The sequence below is a fragment of the Chelonia mydas genome, chromosome 24 (genome assembly GCF_015237465.2).
Source record: "Chelonia mydas isolate rCheMyd1 chromosome 24, rCheMyd1.pri.v2, whole genome shotgun sequence".
NCBI lineage: Eukaryota > Metazoa > Chordata > Testudines > Cheloniidae > Chelonia > Chelonia mydas.
The window spans coordinates 8065848-8088564 of NC_051264.2; the positions used below are offsets into that span (position 1 = coordinate 8065848).

The window sequence follows — 22717 nt, forward strand, 5'->3', positions numbered from 1 at the left end:
CATAGCCTGGTTCAAACTGGGCTTCCCAGAGACTCAAACAATGGAGCTTAAACTGTCACGGGGTTTCTTTTGGATGCAGCAAATGGACAGGAACTTCTGTCCCAGGGGGCCCCAATCCTTGTGGAAGAGTTTGAGGGACTTTGGCCAACAAGGCCCCCTAAGATTGAGGGGTGCCCCCGGGGCAGCCATTCACATGCGTATAGGAACATCTCTTGCTTTTCAGGTTTCTCCGGAATGCTTTTCCCTTAAGAATAAAGGTGCTTGCTTAGAAGGCGCTGGGTGGTAACTTATCACACCACCCTGTGCATAGCCCTCGGAGAGAAGGCAATGCACAGCCGCTGGCAGAGTGGCTTGCTGGGGTATCTGTAACACTCGGAAAGTGAGGGGTGGGAATAGGACGAAGGAATGGAACCAGTCAAGCCCAGTGCGAATGGCCACGTACCTTGGACCTAGAGGGCGAGAGGTGGATGCAGCTGGGATGTAGGTTCATTGCATAGTTTAACCGGAAGGTTAGTGCCTTCAGTGCCGGGTCTGTGCAGATGTGTCCTTAGACCCACCGAGGCCCCCCCTGGAAGGCAGAGATGTCACCAGGACACGGGGCTGCCCTAGAGGGACTATTCCTCCACCCCCCCTAAAGGTGGCATGCAGCAACAGTCCAGGAGAGGGTGGATAGAGAACTTTGCTGTTACCACCACAGAGAACATGCCTGTTGGAGACATCCCCAAGGAACATTCCCTGGAGAACACGGCCCGCAGCCTCGATCCCTCTGACCCCCTTGGTATTCAACATCCCGAGAGCAGTCTGGGGCAGTACTTGGGCCAGCCTCAGAGAAAGCATTATCTAGCAGCTAGAAAAGCAGCCTGAAAGCCAGGACACCTGGATTCTAGCCCAGCTTCAGAGGAAGTTGTGTCTAATGGCTAGAGAAGCGGGGGAAAGACTGTGAGCCAGGGACTTCTGCCATGGACTCGCTGCGTGATCACTGACAAATCACCTCTCCTCTCCGATCCCCCATTTCCCCACCTGTACAACAGGGATAATGATACCAGCCCACTTCCCAGAGAGGTTGTGAGAGCTTGATTCACTGTTTGCCGAGAGCTCAGGGACCCTCCCCAGAGAGGGGGCAATAGCAGAATCTGGCTGAGAAGAGGAGGATTTGGGACAGAATCTAATAGAACCCTAAAGCTGAGCGAGAGCTGCTCCTTCTCCAGACAGAGCAGGCATATTTAAGACAGCGGGGGGAGTCGGGGGGTGGGGAGAAAGAGGAAAATTAGACACGTGACTTTAGCCCACGTGACTAGCCGAGGGCAAAGCTGGCCTTTTCTTCCCAGACCTCCCAGTCGCGCGGCAGAGTAATTATTAGGACCCCCCGGGTTTGTCTGACGCAAACACGCAAATTGGTGTTTATCGGCCGGCTTGTGGAGGCCAGGAAAGGTGACTCAGCAGAGAAGCGGCACTGGAAAGGGGTCAGCAGGGGACCTGGGGTTTATTTCCTGGAGTCACTCTGCTGAGTTTGCAGGTTACATGGAGATCTCCCCATCTGCCCACCACGGTCCCCACCCTGCAGCCAAACGTCCAGCCAGCTCTGCCCACATTGTGCCCATAGGCGGCCCTGGGTGCAGCCGTGCCAGCGCTGACAATCGTCTAAGTGCTAGTATAGACAGAGCTACGCCAGTCTGAATGCCAGGCTGAGAGCAACCTGGCTCGGCCTGGGGGATTCCCACTCGGTAGCCTCAGGAGATGCTGTCTGCCAAGACACGGGCATACACACAAAAGCATTGAGACATCTTCTGAGTAGAAGTGGGAGAAGTTTTCCAGTAGAAACTTTTCTTTTCTTTTTAGAGTGGGGGGAGAGGAGATTTGGGTCGACAAATGTGTGTCCAAATCACCAAATCATTTTGGTAAAAAAAAAAAAAAAAAAAAATTTCAGAGAAAAAAAAAATCAAAATATGTTTTGTTTCTGAAAAACTTTTCCTTTCAAATTTGATCTCAATTTTATTCCAAAAAAGGCTTTAAAAGCCTTGAACACAAACTGAAACTTGAATTCAAATTTCAAGCACCCCAAAACTATGGGTGTGTTTGAGGTTCGGCCAGAAAAGTGGAAAAACAATCCATTATCCACAGATTCTCTGGCCAGAACGGACCACTGTGACCGACTCCTCCGACCTGGTGTATAACACAAGCCATGGGACTGCCCCAAAACAATTCCTGCTTGAGCTAGAGCAGGTCTTTTTGAAAGAAGGTGTTTTAGCCCTAGTTCTGAGCCTGGCGAGACACCCGAGCCCCGTCTGCACTGCACCACCTGCCTTTGCTAGACCCTGGTGGAGCTGCAGCCAGTGGGGAATTGATGGGCCCCATTTTTGCCGGAATTGGCAAAGCAAAAGGGCTTCGTAGCCAATGACTTTCCCTGCCCCCAAACGAGCTGATGCCCAGATACTGCGGTGACGGGCACAGGCCAAAGGCCTAGAGTCGCTAGACACAAACGGGTTGGGCTGGAAGAAAATTGGTCACTTTTAGAGAGGCTCTGAGAGGGTTTAGGGGGATCCTTTATGGCACGGGAAGGCATTAGAAGATTCTCCCAGACAGATCCCTGTATTCAGGGAGAACCCCTGCCCACCCTCGCCAAGGACAGCATCCTATAGCTAGAGGGGAGCCCTAGTGCGACCCAGTACAGGAGAAGGCAGGACACCAGGCTGATCTGATGTGCAGCCCCTGACACACGACACGCCGGACGGCACAAAGGCTCGCTTCATCGCCACACCCAGCTGTAGTTCCCCATTCGGCACAAGGGAGCTTTGGGGTGACTTGTTTAGCGCTGATAAAAGGGCAGCAAGAGACGTGGGAAGCCCCTCCCCCAGCACGGGTGGCCAGCCCAGCATTGCCTCGCATCCACTTGGGTGACATGCCTCTTCCACTCCCTCCAAACGTCTTGTCTGATCGCAGAGATGGCCCCAGAACTTCCGTGGGGTGCTGCTCAAAGGGGGTGGGCAAGTGGGGAACTCGCGTTGCTAACAAGGGCAAGACAGGAGCAATCTCGTTTATCTGCCATTCTCATTAATATACGTCCAGTGTAGGCCACTTGGGGAAGAGTCTTAACCGTGCCCTAAACGGCCAATAAAGCTCAAGGTTGGAGCCTTGGGAAGGGACGCTCCAGTCTCTTCACCCCTAGGCTAGTGATGCTTCTGGGGCATGAGGGAAGAGAAGGAACAACGCCACCAGGCCTTTGACACGCACAGAGGAGAGAAGAGTCCACACATGGGGCATTCTGGGCTGTCAGAGAAGGGGCCACATGGGAGCAGGACCCCGTCGGATCAGGCCAACAGGCAGAGCTGCTTGTTTGGGTCAGACCCAGACATATGTAGACACGCACGTATGCCTTATGTACTTATATACTCCCCATATTTATCCTTACAACCCTGTGAGACAAGGCAGGGCTATTTTCCTTTTTGTACAGATGGGAAACTGAGGCACAGAGCAGCTAAGTGACACAAGGAGTCTGTGGGAGGGCGGGCACCCAGGTCTCCCAAGTTCTGGGCTAGTGCCCCAAGCACTGGGCCATGCTACTGTGCCAAAGAGCCATTACATACATAGACATGTTAATAGACATGCCTGCACATGCATGAAGCCCACTTGGTTTGCACAAGTACCCAGAACATCCGTGTCAAGGCATGCCAACATGGGCATGTGTGCACAGACAGGTGTGCCTGCAGACATGCGTGTGCAAACACAAGCATCCACAGGTACCGACACTCCCAGGCTGCAATGCACACACGCACCGAGACGCACCGCAGGCATACACGTGAGATGCTTGCACACAAACTACACAAAGCTGGGAACCTCACACTCGCCTCGGACTTGGGAACAAACACGCTCCTGATACGTTCACATGGCACCAGGAGCCAGTAAAATAGGGCCCACCAACTCGCAACCTGCAGAGCATCAAGGATCCAGAGGCCAGGGGAGAACACGTCCAAAGAACTCTTAAAAGTTTATCAGCGCCTAGCACAGATCCTTTGACCAGCCAGGGCCCCTATCAGAGGGAGACGCGTGGCTGTTTATAGGCGCGCAAGAGCCAGGCGCTCAAGGAATCCGGCGGCCAGAGGCTTTATCTGGGAGTTGGGCCCCGTGCCAAGGCCTGAAACAACAGTCGTTCCAAGGAGTCGCCTGGCTCTGACAGGGGTTGTGGGGGATGAGACACCAGAAAAGTACCAGATGGACCTGCCGCCACCTCTGTCACTGCAGACCCAGCTCAGGAGCATCCTGCTGCCCAGGCCAGAGATGATGCTGATGGGGCCAGGCCCCATGGTGCTGTCGGGGAGGTTGGTTTCCATCCAGCGGCTCCCCGACAGGCCTCGCAGAGCGCCCATCTGGCCTCCCTGATGGGCCAACAGCCGCATTCCTGGACAGGCACCATCCACCAGGAGCCTGCTTCCCTGCGGGTGCCCACAGGGCTAAACTTCCTGCTGGGCATGCTAAAGGGGAGTGGGGGAGGCAGGAAAGGGACATGCACATTAGCGGGGTGCTTTCAGCCACAGCACTTGTAATGCAGCCATCACCGTGGTATTGGGGCACGAGGAGCAGTGCGTTGGGAGGCAGGCAAGAGTGCCACATGAGCGTACGGCTTTGTCTACACGGGGGCACTGAACTCACACCCTGCCTTAATCTGAATTAAAGTGGAATAGCTACTCTGGAATAACTGTGGACACTTTTATTCTAGAGTAAGAGCCCCTTATTCTGAATTAGGCCTGGGCTACATAGTCACAATCAGGAACATTAAACTGAATTAACTAAAAGATGTGAATTTAAAGAGTGGATTCGTTAAACTGCATGAAACCCCTGTGTGGATCCTCCCGTTCAGAATTACAGCGGCCTTAATTTGAATGAATTGAAGATGTCAGTGGAAGCGGGGGGAGGTGTGGGGTGCAGATGGGAGCAGGGGCGGTGCATTGCTGGAAATGGGGCGGCGGATGGGCAGGAGTGAGCATGTGTCTGTTAATCGCTTTTCCAGGCAGACCCTGCACTAACCCAGCCGGCTTCGCTTGTCTGTGCGGAGAAAATCCCCCTACAATCTCTTTTCCTCCCCATCAGCTGGCGCCGGCGGCCGGCCCCGACCTGCCTGAGTGCAGGCTGGAACCCGCGGCCATGGCTGCCGCACAGGAACGCGCCTTGGGCCGGGCCTGATCGGAATTGCCCGTCCTGCCCCGACCTGCTCGGCTTGGATGAATCTTCCACCTGGAGCAGGGAGGAATCCACCACTTGCCAGAGCAGGGAACGTCCCTGCCAGGGCCCGTCTCTCTGGTGCTATGAAGGCGGGACGGGGACGAGGGGGAGAACAGGAAAATTGCTCCAACCCTCTGCCCACCCCACCTCAGTCACGTCGGAGGTTCCCAGCTCTAGGTGCGCATGGGAGTCTCCACACCAGGCCTCGGGGAAGAGCCACTGGATCCACCCTAAACCAGACCCAACCCACCCATCTGTGGTAGCATTACAGTGGTGCCGAGAGGTCCCAACTGACATCAAGGCTCCACTGGGCCGGGTGCTGCCCAGACACAGCGAGAGACAGTCCCTGCCCCAAAGAGCTCACAGGCTGAAGAGACGTGGGGTAGGAGGGGAAACTGAGGCACACAGGGGGAAGGGAGTTACCTAAGACAGTTCTAGCCCCACCTCTGTTGCGGTCTCTGGAACCCCCTCACCGTTGTATTGAGCACCTCACACAGTCTGTAATATATTTATTCTCATGTAAGGCAGGACAAGGCTACTATCCCCATTGGGGGAACCAAGGCACAGAGAGACTGAGTGACTTGCCCAAGGTCACGGAGGGAGTCTGTGGCAGAGTCCCTGGGCCATCCTGCCTCTCTGACCACTCTTCTGCTTCCCAATCCAGTGTTCTAGCCACTGGACAACACTTCCACCGCGTGTTGGGCTGACTTCTCTCTCCCTTTGTGCCCCTTCTTGTGGTATCTAGCCAACAGCTTTGGGATCCCACCTCACACAACAATCCTAGAGCTGGCTCCCGGTTTGAGGCCGGGCTTCGAGCACATGGCTTGGTACCTGGTCTGGGGCAGGTGGGGGAAAGGCAGATCTGTGCCTTCTCCACGGCTCCAAGCGCTAGGGAGTGAAGTGGGAGGATGGGCAGCTCCCACTGGGGGCCCGGAGGGCACCTTGGCCCGCCCAGAGGGACTGGGATAGAGCGATCCACATGCCAAGGCCTCGCTCCGCAGCCCGCGTGCCTCCAGCCAGGGGCATGCACGGCCACAGGGACTTGCCTTAATGGAAGATTTGCATTGGCTGCCCCCCCTTCTCCAACCCCGTCCGCTCCCAGCCCTCGGGGAGGGTCAGACTGGCCCGAGTCGCCCTGCGCATGCCAGGGGAGCTCTGGATTTGGCCCAGACGCTCGTTGTAAGCCCCACACCGAGAACTCTCTGGCCAACGACCCCTCCTCCCCCAATCTGCCCCAGACCCCAGCCCCTGCTCCACGCTCAGAGCGCCCCGTCCCCACCCACGTCGGCCCACAGACAGAGGCAATCCTGGCACAACAGCGGAGCAGAGAGGCGCCCTGGCTGAGCGCCATTTCCTTGAAGGAACACTGTGGGCGGCAGGGAGGAGAGCCGATGACTCAGGTCCCTTGAGCCTAGACTCATGGGGCTCATTTCTCCTTTCACTTACCCGGGCGTAAACCCGGCTGCTATTTCAGCTGGCCGAAGGGATCAGCACCCAGGGGTTAGGTAGCAGAGGGGAAGAGAGACTGCGCAGCGAGATCCTAGCTCGTGGACCAGAGCAGGCTGGCTGGGGGGTTATATAGCACTCGGGGAAAGGCTGGGGGACATGTCACTGCTGGGAATTCTACCTGCTGGGCCTATTCCTCTCCCGTCTGTGCAGCTTTGGTGCCGGTATAAATCTGTCTGTTTCAGTGGAGTGGCTCCCGATTTACCCCACTGAGAGCAGGATCAGGCCTGGGGCTGTTCGACTCCATTGAATGCCAGGCACTGACGGTTCAGAAAGGGGCCAAATTCTCTCCCTTGACATCAGCGCATTGGTGCTGGCAGAGAGTCTGGCTCTGTAACATTATGTGCAGAATGTCACTAATTCAGATGCAATTCGATGTCCTGGCCGAACGCACTGGGCTCAGCTAGTCCGTTTTGCAGGAAGGGGGTCAATACGAAGACGTTCACACTGGCCTCTGGTTGCAACCCAGCGCGTTAGAGTGGGGGCTTCGGCACCAGGACTCCTGGGTTTTATCCCTGGCTCTGGGAGGGGAGTGGGGTCTAGTGGTTAGAGCACACAAAGAGAAGTCTTGACCCCTGGCCCTGGGAGGGGAGTGTCACTTCTGGTCTGTCTACACTGCACGCTAAGCCTGGTCTCTGATTCAGGTCTGAGCCCAAGGCCCCTGCTTCTGTCCACCAACAAACCAGCCTGTCTCGGATCAGCACTCAGGACTTGGGTCCTAGGCCCTGCTGAGGGGGTGGGTCAGCACCAGAGTCCTGCTGTGACTTGGGTCCAATCCCTCTGCCGCGTGGATGCGGCTCAAGCCACAGCCCCCATCGGAAGGTCTGCGCAGAGCAGCATGGACACCACAAGCCCGGGTCCCGCAGACCTGGGCTTAGGGTGCTGAGTGGTCAGAGCAGGGCAGTGGGAATCAGGCCTCTGGGGTTCTGTCCCCGGCTCTGCTGCTGGCTTCTCGGCAGACCCTTTCCCTGCAAAGCGGCGAGGATACTGACCTGCATCGGAGAGTCTGGGACAGGTGCTCCGTGGAGCAAGGAGACCAGAACAGGCTAGAGCGGCCCTTAGACTCTGTTACCCCGTCTCCCTGCCGAACCAGGAACGTCTGCATCACAGGTTGCCTGCTCACCCCTTTCGCCAGCACGGAATTCACTTTGCAAGCAACAGGGTGCACGGCCTGCGGGTAAAAAACCAGCTCGGGGCCCGATTTGCCTCTCCTTCCCGCTGCGGTCAGTGGGGCGTAACTCCACGGCCCGCGATGGCATTAGAGCCCTGTAGGTGAGAGGAGACGGGGCCCTGGATCCAACTCTGAAGTGGCCCAGCGGATTGGGTGGTCTGGGCCCGCTGCAGTGGGGGGTCAGTTGCAGCAGAGCGTGCCTGAGGGAACCGCCGCCCTCCCTTCCACGCACATCCCCAGGCCGGGGGTCAGATACCCAGCCAGGGCCTCTGTGACTCATGCTCCTTTGTCAGCGGTTCAGGATTTCGCCCCCGTTCTCCATTCACAAATGGAAAAGGGGAAAGACACCGACCAGCGAGACTGACCACCCGCATGACTCTGCAGAATCCTGCCTCCCCCGCACCCTGGTGCCAATCCTGCCCCATGTGCAACTGGGGGGGCTGGGGGGGGACGAAGAGGTGCTTTCTGATCTGGGCTGGTCCTCTGCTGACTCCCAGTTCACACCAGAGGAAGGCAGAGAACTAGGCCCAGGGTCAATGATTAAATGGCTCCTTCCTACACCGCGTATCTGCCCTGGGCCAAAGTCACAAGTGGAGCAGCGCACAGTGATTTCAATGAGACCAGCAGTCTCCTCCCATCAGGGCTAGAGCTGTCTCATTTGCCCCTGCTAGCCCTGCAGGGGGGCAATAAGGCTGACCTAGCTGTGGGCGGGGAGCGTGAGTCCGTTCTGCACCTTTGGCACGGCCACTCAGGGTCTGTCTACGCTGCGATGCAAGCCCAAGGTGAGTAGAACCCGAGTTAGCAGCCCCTGGGTTTGGTAACCTAGGGCTTGAAGGTCTACACTCATCTGTAACCCCAGGTTAGGAATTGTTGAACCCTGGATCCCAACCTGCGTCTCCGCTGCATTACCCGGGCCCGAGTCCAAACCCCCAGACCCCAGCCTGCCAGCATCGCTTCAAGAAAAGGAAAAGAGCCCATGCCATGCACTCATTCCAGGGCCTTTCCCTACAGCCCAGCGCTGCCAACTGCGAAGCCTGATGCCAGCCCAACCCGCTGACCCAGTAACCCCGGTGCCATCCCATCGGGCAGCCCGGCGAGCAGAGAACAGGGGCAGGGCGGGGTGTGGCGCAGCCCTCGACTTGCGCAATGCGCTATTTTATTTAGCGGCTGCTGTCGTCTAGCAACTGCAGGGCTGGTCCGACACGAACGGCAGGAGGCGGGTGAGGGCAGTGCCAATGGGTGTGACTGCCCTGGGGCCAACCGTGCCAAGACAGCTGGGCTACTAGATCCGTGTGCCAGGGATACTTCTAGTGGCCTCCTGGACTAGCGTCTGTGGGGGTTTGGTGCTCACTGGTGAGAGTCTCTGGTCGCGAGATTCAAACGTGCACCAGGCATGTTAGTTTCATGCTAATTTAGGGCTTGTCTACAGATGGATTTATTCCTGATTAACTCCCTGTGTGGACGCACTTTGTTCTGGAATAAGGGCTTGTTTACACAGGGACATTCAGGAAAGTTAACCCTAATTAACTGAAGGTGGGAATTTGAAGCGGATTAGTTAAAAATCACATTTGGTCCCTCTGCAGATGCTGTGATTCAGAATCTAAACTGCATTAAGACAGCTTTATTTAATTCATTTTGGAAGTGGATTAAGATCAACCGAATTAAGGCCACTCTTAATTTTTGAGGGTGTTCACACAGGGGTTTAATGTGGCATAGTTAATCCTCTTTAAATTTACACCCCTCCTTAATCCAAATTAATTTCCCCATGTAGACAAACCCTTAGTCCTAATTTTCCTTCCAGGTGGGACTAAGGCAGAGAATTTGGATCGATTCACTCTCTTCGGCTCACCCTACTGTAGCTCTCATGGCTGTTGTAGTAATCCAGGCTCGTTGTGCAGACTGGACCTGCAGCATGACCAGATCCACACTACAAACCGGAACGCTGCCTGGCATCGGCAGAAAGCAGAGCCGCATAGCTACTCCATCCCCGACAACATGGCGGTGTGTGTAACACAGACAGGGCCTCGGCATGGAGCTAGACGGGCCTGGCAACAACACATTGATTTATAACAGTAGCCCCGAGAAACGCCAGCCCTGATCTGGGCCAGGCACTGCACATTGGGGCAGGGACTGTCCCTGCCCCAAAGAGCTTACAGTCTAAATAGACCAGTCAGCTAAAGGATGGGAGGGGAAACTGAGGCACAGAGAGGGGCGGTGGCTAGGTCACACGGCAGGTCAGAGCCAGGAACAGAACCCAGGACTCCTGAGACCGCCCCCCCCCAAGCCTAACCACTAGGCCACATTGTTGACCTTTGGATGGTGTTGCAGAGGCAAACTCAGGCTGTCAGGCCCAGGGGAAAGGCAGGAGAAGTAAAGCCACATGGCAGGGCTGAGAGGACTCTTCCCCCAGACATACTAGTCCAGGAACTCCAAGCTCTGGCCCCCCACCGGACCTCCGCTGCACAAAGACCTATCCAGACGAGGCCTCTCGCTTTAGCTCCAGGCCATTCCTCCTTGTTCCCCCCTCATCTCATCGGAGACTGAGCAATTCCTATCCGTATTGTTCTGTGTAGATATTTATAGCCTCCGTTCACCTCCCCCAACCCCAGACCAGCCTTCTCTTTCCGGGGCCGTTATAAATTTAGTTCCCTGCTTTCACTACCGCAGCCTAGTGAAAAATCGCAAGCGTCTCCTCTGTACCTAGATCAGCTGGTGGGGAGGAGGGGAAAAGGAGATGTCCTGTGGTTTCACTGAGACATGGGGTCCCTATTCCAGGTTGTCTACAGATCAGATAAGGAGGAGGTGCAAGAAGACACATGTGACAAGACAGACAATAATACCGTGAACTTCTGTAGCGCCTTCGACCTGCACTTCAAACCCACAGCGGAGGAGGGATTTTCACCTCTCCACTTTACAGGGAGGGAAACTGAGGCGCCACAGGGTGCGTCACTAGTCAGCAGCAGAACCCAGGAGTCCTGTCCCGTGGTCACTAGACCAAGTCGATTTCCACCCCACTGGCACAGCAGCGAGAGATGTGCCATGGCCCATGGGATGATCCACAGCGGTAAGAGCAAGCTCGGTTTGCAACGCCAGGGTCCTCAGCGCTGGGCTGGTGGGGAGGCAGCTCTCAAAGGACAAAGAGCCATGAAGGAGGTGAACGGTTCTTCCACCCCCTGCAGAACCGCTCACGCCCGCGCAAAGAGGCTACCCTACTGGGGAGCAACCCTGGTGTACAGCCGCTGAACTGATCGAGAAGCCGCCCAGCCGCAGCCCCGGGCCAAACCTCGTAGCCCAAAATTCCTACGTGCCAGGAAGTCACCATGGGCAGACCCCTCTGCTCGGCTTCCAGCGTGAGTGGGTGAGGGGAAGAGAGGCATCTGCAGAAGCAGTTTTTATGTTAGCCGGTCACGGAACCAGAACAAAAATGAATAGAAAGAAGAAAAAAAAAAATCCCCCCTTCCCCCCCCCCCGAAACACACAAACTGGTTTAGAACGTAGCTGCGTGCCAGCCGCCTGCCCCCGGGGCGACCGGTCCGTGCACGGAGCTGCCACACGGACCCGGCCAGCCCCATCACAAACGGCCGCTCTGTTCCCCCCCGGCAGGGCCACGGCTACACTCAGACCCAGGGAACTCTTCAACTGGGCGGCCGCTGACAAGGATGCTCACAAATTCCATCTGCCTTGGAAACGCCGGCTCCAAGCCGCCAACACAATTCACGATTCAGCTCCGCTGGGCCAGACCCCCAGCTGGTGCAAATCAGGGCCGCTCTGCTGACGTCAACGGAGGAACACGGATTCACATCCGCTGGGGAATCGGAGGTGGAGAGTGACAGGGGCTGCTCCAAACAGCAGGTGCTGCGAAGCAGAAGGTCCTTGCTCCCACAGCAGAGGGATGGTGGAAAGGGATAAAGAAGAGGGCAAAGAGGGAAGCGAGCAGGGGATGGGAGCGAAGCAGGATACAGGGCAGCAGGTGCAGAGGAGAAAGCTCTGCTGAAGGGCAGAAGGAGCAGAGAGGGGGTTGGTTAGCTGCAGTGAGACGCATGGGAGGGTTTGAGACGCACGGGAGGCGATTCTGAACCACGGGTAGCAGCGGCAGGAGTTCTGAGGGGACATCTGAGCTGCGGCAGCAGGGCCCGGCTCACCCTGCGTTCAGGGCGAGATCAGAGGCTACAATGGAGGAGAACGAGGTTGCCCGTTACCAAGGGCTTTAGCTTTCCTGGACCGGATCCTCAGCTGGTGGAAATCAGCACAGCTCTGCTCTTTGCTGTATCTCCTGATAGAGCGATGCTGATTTCCACCAGCCGAGGACCCAGCCCCCCGTTTGTCACGCGTTAGTGTGTGTTCCAGCTTTGTGTGTATTTTCTTTGCACCTCATCTTCCTCTTTGGGAGCCTGATTCGGGTCTCACAACACTGGAGTCACCCCTGGTTGACGCAGGGGTGAAAAGAGAATTGGGCCTCTGGGGTCTGTGCTGTGTCAGGCAGCGTGGAGACAGAAGTCACGTCCAGGAAAGTACGCCCTGATAATCCATGTTGAGTTTGCAGGGACTGTCTCTTTGCTTGGTCTCTGTACAGTGCCTAGCGCATTGGGGGCTGGACCATTGACTGAGGCTTCCTACTGCAAAGCTATCTGTCGTCCCCGGATCCCCCACACCATTCTCTCACTCTCAGCCTGGGAGAAGGGGGTGCAAATGCTTCTCTGAAACCCACCCATGGTGCTCCCCGCCCGCTCTGCTAAATGACTGAGACTGTTCCTCCAGCAACTGCTGAATGAGAAGAAATCAACAGTCCACAGAGAAGATTCCCCCCCTCCCCGGCCCGCTCTTGTGAGCGGAAAATCTGCTCAGCCCTAAAGACAGAGCATTCCTCAGCCTGCCAAAGGCTCATTGTGCCCTGGCCCAGCCGCTGGCATTTGCAGAGCTCGGCTAAATTCCATTAACCCTCTGCGGGGCGCACTGGACTAGCCAGGCAGTACCGCTTCCGGTCGGGCTCCCTCTGACCCGTCACCATCCCACGCTTCGGCCCCAGACTAATTGCTGAGCAGGGCTGGGCCTCTTTTCTGCCCTCAGCATGAGAGCGAGCCCTCCCGGCCTTGATGCCTCGTGCATTAGTCCAGTTTTGAGTGGCTACTCCGGGGCAGCAGCGTTCCAGCAGCACGGCCTGGCGGCGAGCCACACCTGGGACGTCCCCGTGCCGCTGGCAGGAAAGGCGATGAGATGGGACGCGCCATCCCTTCCTTCCCCTGATCTCCTCAGAGTCTAAGCACCCTTCACAAGAAAGCCAGCCAGCTGCATGCAGGCCTTGTGGTCATATTCCGGTCACCTCTGCTCCGGGCCAATCATTCCCCTTCACGCCCCTTGTTTGGCCTTTATAATCCTGGCCTAATGGCATTGGGACTCAAGAGATCTGGGTTCTGCGATCGGGCTGCTCCATTGCCCTAGCATTATCCAGTGCAAAGCTCTCTGGGTACGTCTCCACCGCAATGAAAAACCCGCGGCACCAAGCCTCGGGGCCCGAGTCGGCTCAGGCTGCGGGGCCAAAAACGGCAGTGGAGACATTTGGGCTTGGGCAGGAGCCTGGTTTCTGACAAACTCCCCCTCACAGGCTCTCAGAGCTCAACCTGAGCATCTACACTGCAATTATTGGCCCCCTGAGCCAGCGGACCCGAGCCAGCCGCTGCTGGGCTGCGGATCTTTGATTGTGGTGTGGACATACCCTCTGCCACTGTTTCCCCTCCCGTCCTTCGTCTATTAGACCAGGCACTCTTCAGGGTAAGGACTCTCTCTCTCTCACTGTGTCTGTGCAGCGCCCAGCACAAGGGGAGCCCAGAGACCATCTTTTCGTTCTGTATTTGTACTGCCCCTGGCACCAGGGGGTCCTGATCCGTGACCAGGGCTCCTAGGTGCTATGGGAACACAAATCAAATATTATTTAGTACCAAAATGGAGGCAAACTTGTCCCAAATCAGGGGTGATTGGATCTTCTGTTTTGGCTTAGTTCACCATAGTGATCACAGCCAGATAGGAAATTCATAGCCAGGTGCCCCTAAAAGTCAAGTGGTGCCTGGATCCCACAGCTAGGTCTGGGCTCACTGCTAAGGCAAACACATGCAGCCTCTCTCTCCAGAAGCCAATGAGCCAAATCCTCAGCTGGTGTAAATTAGTTTTGCCTCACTAAAGTCAACGGAGCAATGAGGGTTTATTCCAGTCAGGGATCTAGCCCTGGCTTTTAAAGAGATGGGCAAACCATAAGATATTCAGCTAAGTACTGAAGGACCAAGTTGGGCTCGGATACCTGCCTATCCTCTTTAGCCCAGCTGGGATAAATCGACCTTGCTCTACCGACGCGGCTTTACCCCAGCTGCGGATCTAGCCCTTTGACATTGGAGCTTTGCATAACCACAGCTGAGAACTGAAGCTGCACCCATGTGGGTTTGAAAAACCAGGCTAGGGATGGAAAGATTTCAAACACGCGTCCACCCCCAGCCAAGAATACTGTGAGAACGAGCCTTTTGCGTAGCATTTCAGCACTTCTCCTGCTGGGAACAGCAGAGGCAACAAGAGATGTTGGGTATTTAATCAAGATCCTTCTTTGCTACTGTGTGGAACAATGGGTGCCCAACAGGCCACACAGGGGTAGCAAAATTAAACCCTGCTCCTGAAAAATGCAACACAGTTTAATTTCCCCGTTAAGTCCTTGGGAGGCTGTGAGAGTCGCAAACATGCCCAAAGGCAGTGAGTCACGGTGTTTATTCTGCAGGGTTGTAACCGTGCTGACCAGAGGAGTTTCTTCATAGATCCACAATTGTAAAATCAGATGGGATGCACGGTGATCACCTCATCTCATCTCCTGCAAAGCACAGTCCAGAGAACCTACGCAAAATCATTCCTGTTTCAGCTAGAGCATCTCTTTCAGAAGAGGCAGCTTGAAGAGGTCTAGGTTGGATATTAGGAAAAACTTTTTCACTAGGAGGGTGGTGAAGCACTGGAATGCGTTACCTAGGGAGGTGGTGGAATCTCCTTCCTTAGAAGTTCTTAAGGCCCGGCTTGACAAAGCCCTGGCTGGGATGATTTAGTTGGTGTTGGTCCTGCTTTGAGCAGGGGGTTGGACTAGGTGACCTCCTGAGGTCCCTTCCAACTGTAATCTTCTAGGATTTCAAAATCGCCAGTGATGATGGAGAACCCACCATGACCCCTGGGGAACTGTTCCCATGATCTCAAGCGTCTCATTCAAACACACCAAAAATCTATCAGTCAATCCTTCATCACAAGAGAGACTGTTTAAGAAAAGCAAAGGCCTTACAACTAATCCACACTAAGGGAGTTTCCCCTCCAAGGGACGGAGACTGGACAGGTCTGACTCTTCCCACGGGCTAGATTCTGTCCTCGTTACCAGCAGTGCATCCCCACCGAACGAGGCCAGAATCGGGCACAGCTTCTGCCGAGATGGGGGCTGGGGCGGTAGGTTTCCCCCGTGGGGGATTTGCAAACCATGCTTTGCTGACAAGGAAAGGTTCTGGGGACCCAATCTTGCTTCCATAGACAGCACGACTGGGCCCGCTTGTTCCTAAAGCCCTTTGGAAGGCAAGGGAACCATCCGGTTCTCAGCTTAGCAGGCCAGACAGCCTCACACACACACTCACACACACACACACACTCTTGCAGCCCCCAGTCTGGCCGCTTTCATGTTGAGAAATCCTGCAGCGGCAGGCAGCACGTCACAGGCATGGGATCCTGCCAGGGCCGGAGTGCCCCACTGTCCTGGACTCTGTGGGGGGTTCCACGTGAAGCAATTGTCTAGATATAATCAGGGCTCTGATGCGGTCTCAGTGAGTCTCCGGTTTCTTACTCACCACTGAATCAGCACAGCAAAGGGATCACTGGGGCGGGAAGGTTCCCCAAAAGGCTTGACGTTATTGACATTTTGGCCCCTGCCACAGAGGTCCTGGGCTTGAGCCTGACCTCATGTCAGGGTCACAGCTCGTGGGGGGGGGGGGTCACACTATTGGGGGGAACAAACTGCTCCAGCTCCACGTTCCCATAACAGGGCCAATTGCTGCATAACCAGCAAAGACCCAAAGGCACACAAAGGCGAGAGGGAAAGGTGCAGTCCCCGTCCCCTACCCGTTCGGATCGAAGTCACCAGTTTCACCATCAGGAACACGCCGCCCAGAGCCAGGGCGCGACCCTGCGAACCCCTCACTCTCTCCAGGAGTAAGGGCTGGCTCGAGGAGAAAGGGTTAAACTTTCCCCTTTCATCAGCAAAGGAGACACGCTACAGCACCAGGCCCTCCACCCTGCCAGCCAGTCGCTCAGGGGTTTGCAAGTCAGAGCCTGCAGCCCTTTGCTCCTCGTCACCCTGCCCCATTATTCACTGGGAGAGGAGACAGAGTTATTTGAACTCCCGGCCTCTCCGGCTTAAATTCAAACACATGTATGAAAAGAGAGGAAACTTCCGGCCCCATCCACCCCCCCCTCCCCCTTTTCTGTTGCAGGTTTTCAATATTTTAAGCCCTGGAAAAGCATTTCACCTTCCTGCTTAAAAAACACCCCCCCCCCCCCCCCAGTTACAGGAAAGGGCGGGGGGCTTTCCCACAAGTCCCAGTTCGAATCTGAATCAATGGGACGCTTTCAAGCCAGACTCTGGAATTTTTTTTGAGAGCTCCTGAAGGTGCAATCGGGTTTCACTTCAGAGAAAGTAACAGGCGGAGGGGGGGGGGGGAGAACCGCCTGTGAACTGAGCGAAGCGTGGCAGAGCCATGTTGCTTTCAAACACTCTCTCCTTCCCCAGCCCTGGGGAAAGGAATCAAGCCAGGCTGGTGCCTTAGCGAAGGCGAAGAAGCCCCTTGTCTGAGCCACTAAACACCCCCCGCCGCCTTGTGCCGGGTCTCCCACGCACGGGGCTGCGGCTGCCAGGACACAGCGTGAAATTAACCCAGGGTGAAATTAACCAGGGCGTAGATTCTATTTAAATAACAAAAAAAAATCAAGTCATCTCCTTACCTTCCCCCCCTCGCAGCCCGATCCCAGCGGTGCTTTCTCCAGGGCTTTCCCCCCCGGCCCGGCTCTCTGTGCCCGGTAAGGAGGAGGAAACTTTCCTTGGGAACTTCAACCCTTGCCCGAGGTGTGGTTTGGCTAGAGAGGAGCAAGGAAATGCTCGGGTTTCAACACACTGTTTCTTAAATAGGCGCTCTCCGGAGGCACAGCACCGACCCTGGCCACCGGCAGGCATTGCACAAGCCTGGAGAGGATGTCAGAAGAGCCCGGCCGCTTTTCCCTTCGTGCTGGCCACATTAACTCTCAGCTGTCCGAGCTCCTGGCCAGATGAGGGGAACACACTGGATCTAGCCACTTTAAAGCCCTGGCTGGGATGATTTCATTGGGGATCGGTCCTGCTTTGAGCAGGGGGTTGGACTAGGTGACCTCCTGAGGTCCCTTCCAACCCTGATAGTCTATGATTCTATCAGGCCCAGAGAGTTGTTGGCTTTTGGGTTTTTGTTTTTGTTTTTTAAAGCTGATTTTAGGTGCCTGGCTCAAAATAAAAGGCTCTCCCCTACCCCCGTTGGCCTCATTTCCTTGAAGTGAACTTGACGGATTGACGCCAGTTGCCCAGAATAAAAAGCCGTGGTTTGAAAATGACGGGGAGAGGTATTTCCCAGGAGAAGTGGTTGGCAGCAGCTGCAGAGGTGTCATGGGGACATGCCCAGGCAGAGGCAGGGAAAGGGGTCTTGGGTTTAGGGTACAGGCTTCCATCGCTGAGTGTTCTTAGACAGGTTCCTGCCTCAGTTTCCCCCAGTGGGAGACAGGCTCTGTGAACACTTATGCAGGTGCTTAATTAATGGTCTGCTCACTCGAGGGAAGTTAAGTGTACCTGCAGGCCTTCATCTATTTCACAGTTTAGTTCTGAGGATAAATTCTTTAATGTGTCTATAGGGCGAGGCGATCATCAGTGATGCATGGCCTGGAAGAGTCAAGCGGGAACAAGACTCATGTCTACACTACAGCTGCGAACAGGCCTCTCTGTCCTGGTCGAGAGACACACGCTCACTCTGCTGGAGTTAGCATGCTATAAATCGTGGTGTAGGTTTTGTGGCTCGGGAGGTGGCCGACACAGGGTCGGTCAGGCATGTGATCTGGTGGTGAGCTGTGCTGCAATATCCACTTGGCTGTTTTTAGCACGCTAGCTTGAGCAGGGCCAGCATGTCAGTCTACTCAGCCGGGAAGGCATGCTTCCCCCTGCAGTGTAGACATAGCCCATGTCATGCCACTTGCATTTGGCATGTGGCTGAACTTTTCTGCACCTCAGTTTCCCCATCTGTAAAATGGGTGTAAAAATAAATCTGGTTTAATATGGACAGAAATATTGTTGTGATTTTTCTGGGCCTGATTTTGTCTTGCACCTCATAGAGTCATTTGTACCAGTGCAAAATGGGCATAAAGCCCTATTATTCTTATTGCACTGGCGTAAATCAGCATCAGCACCATCCCTAGCTCTTCATTAGCAGATCTCAAAGCACTTTATAAAGGTCATCAGTAGCGTTATCCTCATTTTACAGCTGGGGAAACTGAGGCACAGACAGGGGCTGTAGTTAAGAGACAGGATAGCACCTCTGGAGATCTGAGTTCAGTTCCCAGCTGAGATTAAACTTGCCTCTGATTCCAAACATGGGCTTGCTAGGAGGGAGCTTGCGCGATCACTGTCCATCCTGTACCTGTGCTGTGGAGATCTGTGGGGCTGCCTATAGGTGCTGCTGAATGCCTGGCTTGAAGTGATTTTCATCCTATCCAGGTCTCAATGTCTCTCGGCACCCCCCCTGTAAAATTGTTCCAGCACCATTCTTTTCCTTCCTGAAACGGTGCTGGCTGGCCCACAAGAGATGAATCAGGGGATGGCGGGAGAGGAACCACGGGAATTGCAGAGTTTGACCCCCAGGATTCCAGACCCTTTTGCTTTGTGACCCACAATGCACAGCGAGAGATGTCCCAGAATGCAGAGAGCCCAGCGGTGAAGCAAAGCACGGTGAACATTGCGTGCCTGCTATGTAGGTGCACTGGCCGGCTAGATCCTCAATGATACTGAGGTGCCTCTCTCCCGTTGAACTGAAGGTTGGGCCCCTCTGTGGATCTGGGCCACTGATCTGTCATGAATCAGAAAAGACTTGGCTGTGGTATGCAATTATTGCATAGCGTCTAATGCCCATCACTTAGCACTGTTATTATCCAGCCAGGTCTCCTTTAAGAACTAGCTAGGGATCGGGCCGGATGGCACTTGATTTACAAGGAGGCTAGAACACTTTGGGATTTTCCATGATCATGCCAGTGCTCAAAAACTCAGTGTGAATTAATGACCCCCCCCACCCCCATCCTGGGTAGACAAGGCTGCACAAACCAACCAACCCGCCCATCCTTGCTCATCGAATGGGGAAAAGGTGTTTTGCAAAAGGAGACAAAGGGAAACCATGCACAAGCACCACGAGACGGGAGAGTCAGGGTGACGGAGGCAGACCCATGTGCCAAGCCAGCGTGAGGCATCAAAGAGCCCAGATTGGACAAGAAAGTGGCTGTGGCGAGACGGGGGTGTGGCGTGAGTGTCAGTCTTCTGGGGAGGGCACAGCTAATGCCTTGTAGGACAAGAACCCCCGTAAGGGGGCATCAAGGGAGAACAGACCCACTTGTTTCAAAGGGACCCTGTCCAAGCACCTTGTGGAATTTAAAAATACTGAGCCAGATCCTCAGCTGGTGTTAAAGCAGCATCGCTCCATTGGAGTCACTGGGCCAGGTCCCCAGCTGGTGTTAAAGCAGCATCGCTCCATTGGAGTCACTGGGCCAGGTCCCCAGCTGGTGTTAAAGCAGCATCGCTCCACTGGAGTCACTGGGCCAGGTCCCCAGCTGGTGTAACAGAACGTCTCTCCACTCCATTGCAAAGGAGCTACAATGATTTCCCCCTGCGGAAGATCTGGCCCACTGGTTTTCGTTCATGCTGGTTGTAATAACAACCCGGCTGGGGTTTCCTCCTGGGGCCTGCACCGAGATTTATTATTGTAGGGTGGCTTCAGTCACACGGTTAAAACCAAACATAAACTCCTGGACACAGCAGGTCTGAATTCCTGCTGCGGCTGCCACTCATTAGCTCTGCCCAGTAGAGAGAGGGGCGTGTGGACCAGACTGTGAGACGGTGAGGCCAGGATTTTCAGAAGTGCCCGCTGATTTCTGCATGCAATTCGTGGTGCTCCTCACTACTGCCGGTGAGGCTCAACTCGCCCAGCGGCAAGGAATTGTTTTGTATCACGTGAGTAAAACATCATTTGTTTCAAGAAAAGGAGTACTTGTGGCACCTTAGAGACTAACCAATTTATTTGACCATAAGCTTTCGTGAGCTACAGCTCACTTCATCGGATGCATTCACCAAGTGAGCTGTAGCTCACGAAAGCTTATGCTCAGATAAATTGGTTAGTCTCTAAGGTGCCACAAGTACTCCTTTTCTTTTTGCAAATACAGACTCACACGGCTGTTACTCTGAAACCTATCATTTGTTTCGTCACTATCCCTGTGGCAGTGATGGGCCAGGGGAATCGGAGCCTGGCTTTTTGCAAGGCACAGCAGGTCTCACACGTCCCTCACGTCCAGATGGCTCTCGGTTTAGTTCCAAACCCAGATCGTCGAGTCAATGGGAATGAGGTGCCTAAACGCCTTTGAGGATCTGGGCCAAAGTCCCCTATGGCCCATGCAAACGGCCTCACTTTTACAGCTGAAAATGATTCGTGTCACCAATGCCTGGTCCTGAAGCTGCGGTTAAAGAGACCATCAGGCTCAGCTCTGCAAAACTACTCAGGTTCCTAACTTCCATTGATTTCAGCTGACGTTCGGAGCTGCAAGTCTGAGGATCAGGGCCGAGGGCTTGTGTCACAGGGTTGCTGGCCTTTTCAGGCGAGCTGGGCCCAGCCTCAGATTGATCTGGCAGCTGGGACTGATCAAGTGAGTATACAAGCCAGCAAGCAGCTCTATTGAGGAGGAGCGCTACAGGAAGGAAGGTGGGTGAGGGGATGGGAGAGGTCTGTGGGTGCCCGCAGCCTGCTTCGTGTTACTTTGTGAGTTTTGTGTTTGAAGACGCCAGAGATGCCCGGATGGAAGGTGACAGTTTTTGTGCTGGGAGAACAGGCTGGCACCTCTGCCGCATTGTGATGCTATAATCATACTGCTCTAGCCCAGTTCCCCCTGGAGACAAGCCCTGCTTGACCCCAGGGAAGGAATGCCAGGGCGTTTCAGGTTTCCTGCCTGAATAATCTCGAGGCTCTGTCTCCCACACGGCATCCCCCCGTTTGGGCCTTGGCAGCTTGGTCGGCATGTTGCAAAGCAGAATGTATCATCGGCTCTTTGGACAGCTGCAGACCTTGGGCACCCGCTGTCCCTGGGCGTGAGAAACCCAGCCTTGTTCAATGAATGGAACTTTGTGGCCGTTACACCAGGAACTGTCCTGAGCCTTTCAGAGCCGCGCTTGCACCCCCAGGTTGTGCTCAGAGTGTGTTAACAGCCCGGGGGCTGGTACGGATCCTCTGGCTTCATGGGAACTGCAGGCTGTCGCTCCGCACTTGTGTAAGGATGGTGCTAAGTGGGCCTATAAGACATCACTGGGCAGGCCTCACAGCAATCTCCCCCTCTGGTTTTTTTTTCCGACTCGGAAGCTCAGCTTCCACTCCTCGTTAATTTCATTAATTTTTCAACCGCAAAATGCTTTTTGGGAATGAATTATAGAGCAGCCCTGGGTTCAGCTTCCATAATGCGCTGCAAACTTTCTTTCTTGGCCTCGTCTCCCTCTCCCTCTCGCCCGCCCCCACTGGATTTATTTTCTCAAGGTGGGTTAAAGGCACAGACTCGACAGGCTGCAGTCCTCCTATGGGAGCAGCAGGGCAGGAGATTCAGGAGTGGGGGTGGGTGAGGGGGGAATGGAGAGGACTGCCTGTAGTAGCTCCCCATAAATCTGTGGGGGCCGGATCCCTTTATTGTGCCAGGCTGTCGCTCCAGAGAGAACAAACCATGGAGTCTCCCTCATCTTCATCCTCTGCAGCAAGTGACATCACCTCCTCCACAGAAATCAGAGCTGGGATAGCCTAGGACAGGTGCTGTCTCGCCCACCCTCCTGGGCAGTGCAGGATCGCTCCCTAGGGCCTTGCCTTCGCGCTGCGCCCAGGCTCACTGTCAGGGTCTCCAGGGATGGCTCTTCACAGAATCATAGAAGATTAGGATTGGAAGAGACCTCAGGAGGTCATCTAGACCAACCTCCTGCTCAAAGCAGGACCAAACCCAACTAAAACATCCCAGCCAGGGCTGTCAAGCCGGGCCTTAAAAACCTCTAAGGATGGAGATTCCACCACCCCCCTAGGTAACCCATTCCAGTGCTTCACCACCCTCCTAGTGAAAGAGTTTCTCCTAATATCCAACCTAGTTTTTCCCCACTGCAACTTGAGACCATTGCTCCTTGTTCTGTCATCTGCCACCACTGAGACCAGCCAAGCTCCATCCTCTTTGGAACCCCCTTCAGGTAGCTGAAGGCTGCTATCAAATCCCCCCTCACTCTTCTCTTCTGCAGACTAAACAAGCCCAGTTCCCGCAGCCTCTCCTCATAAATCATGTGCCCCAGCCCCCCAATCATTTTCGTTGCCCTCCGCTGAACTTTCTCCAATTTGTCCACATCCCTTCTGTAGCGGGGGGCCCAAAACTGGACGCAGTACTCCAGATGTGGCCTCACCAGTGCTGAATAGAGGGGAATAATCACTTCCCTCCATCTGCTGGCAACGCTCCTACTAATGCAGCCCAATATGCCTTGAG

General features: G+C 55.0%; 1 protein-coding gene across 1 annotated transcript in view; it reads right to left on the reverse strand.

The window, feature by feature from the left end:
• CDC42SE1 (CDC42 small effector 1) overlaps nucleotides 1–17051 on the reverse strand; it is a 55186-nt gene extending 38135 nt beyond the window's left edge. The window contains exon 1 of the mRNA XM_007068106.4: nucleotides 16895–17051. The gene's annotated coding sequence lies outside the window, so the exon portion shown is untranslated. The remainder of the gene's footprint in view (nucleotides 1–16894) is intronic.
• Between the last annotated feature and the right edge of the window lie 5666 nt (nucleotides 17052–22717).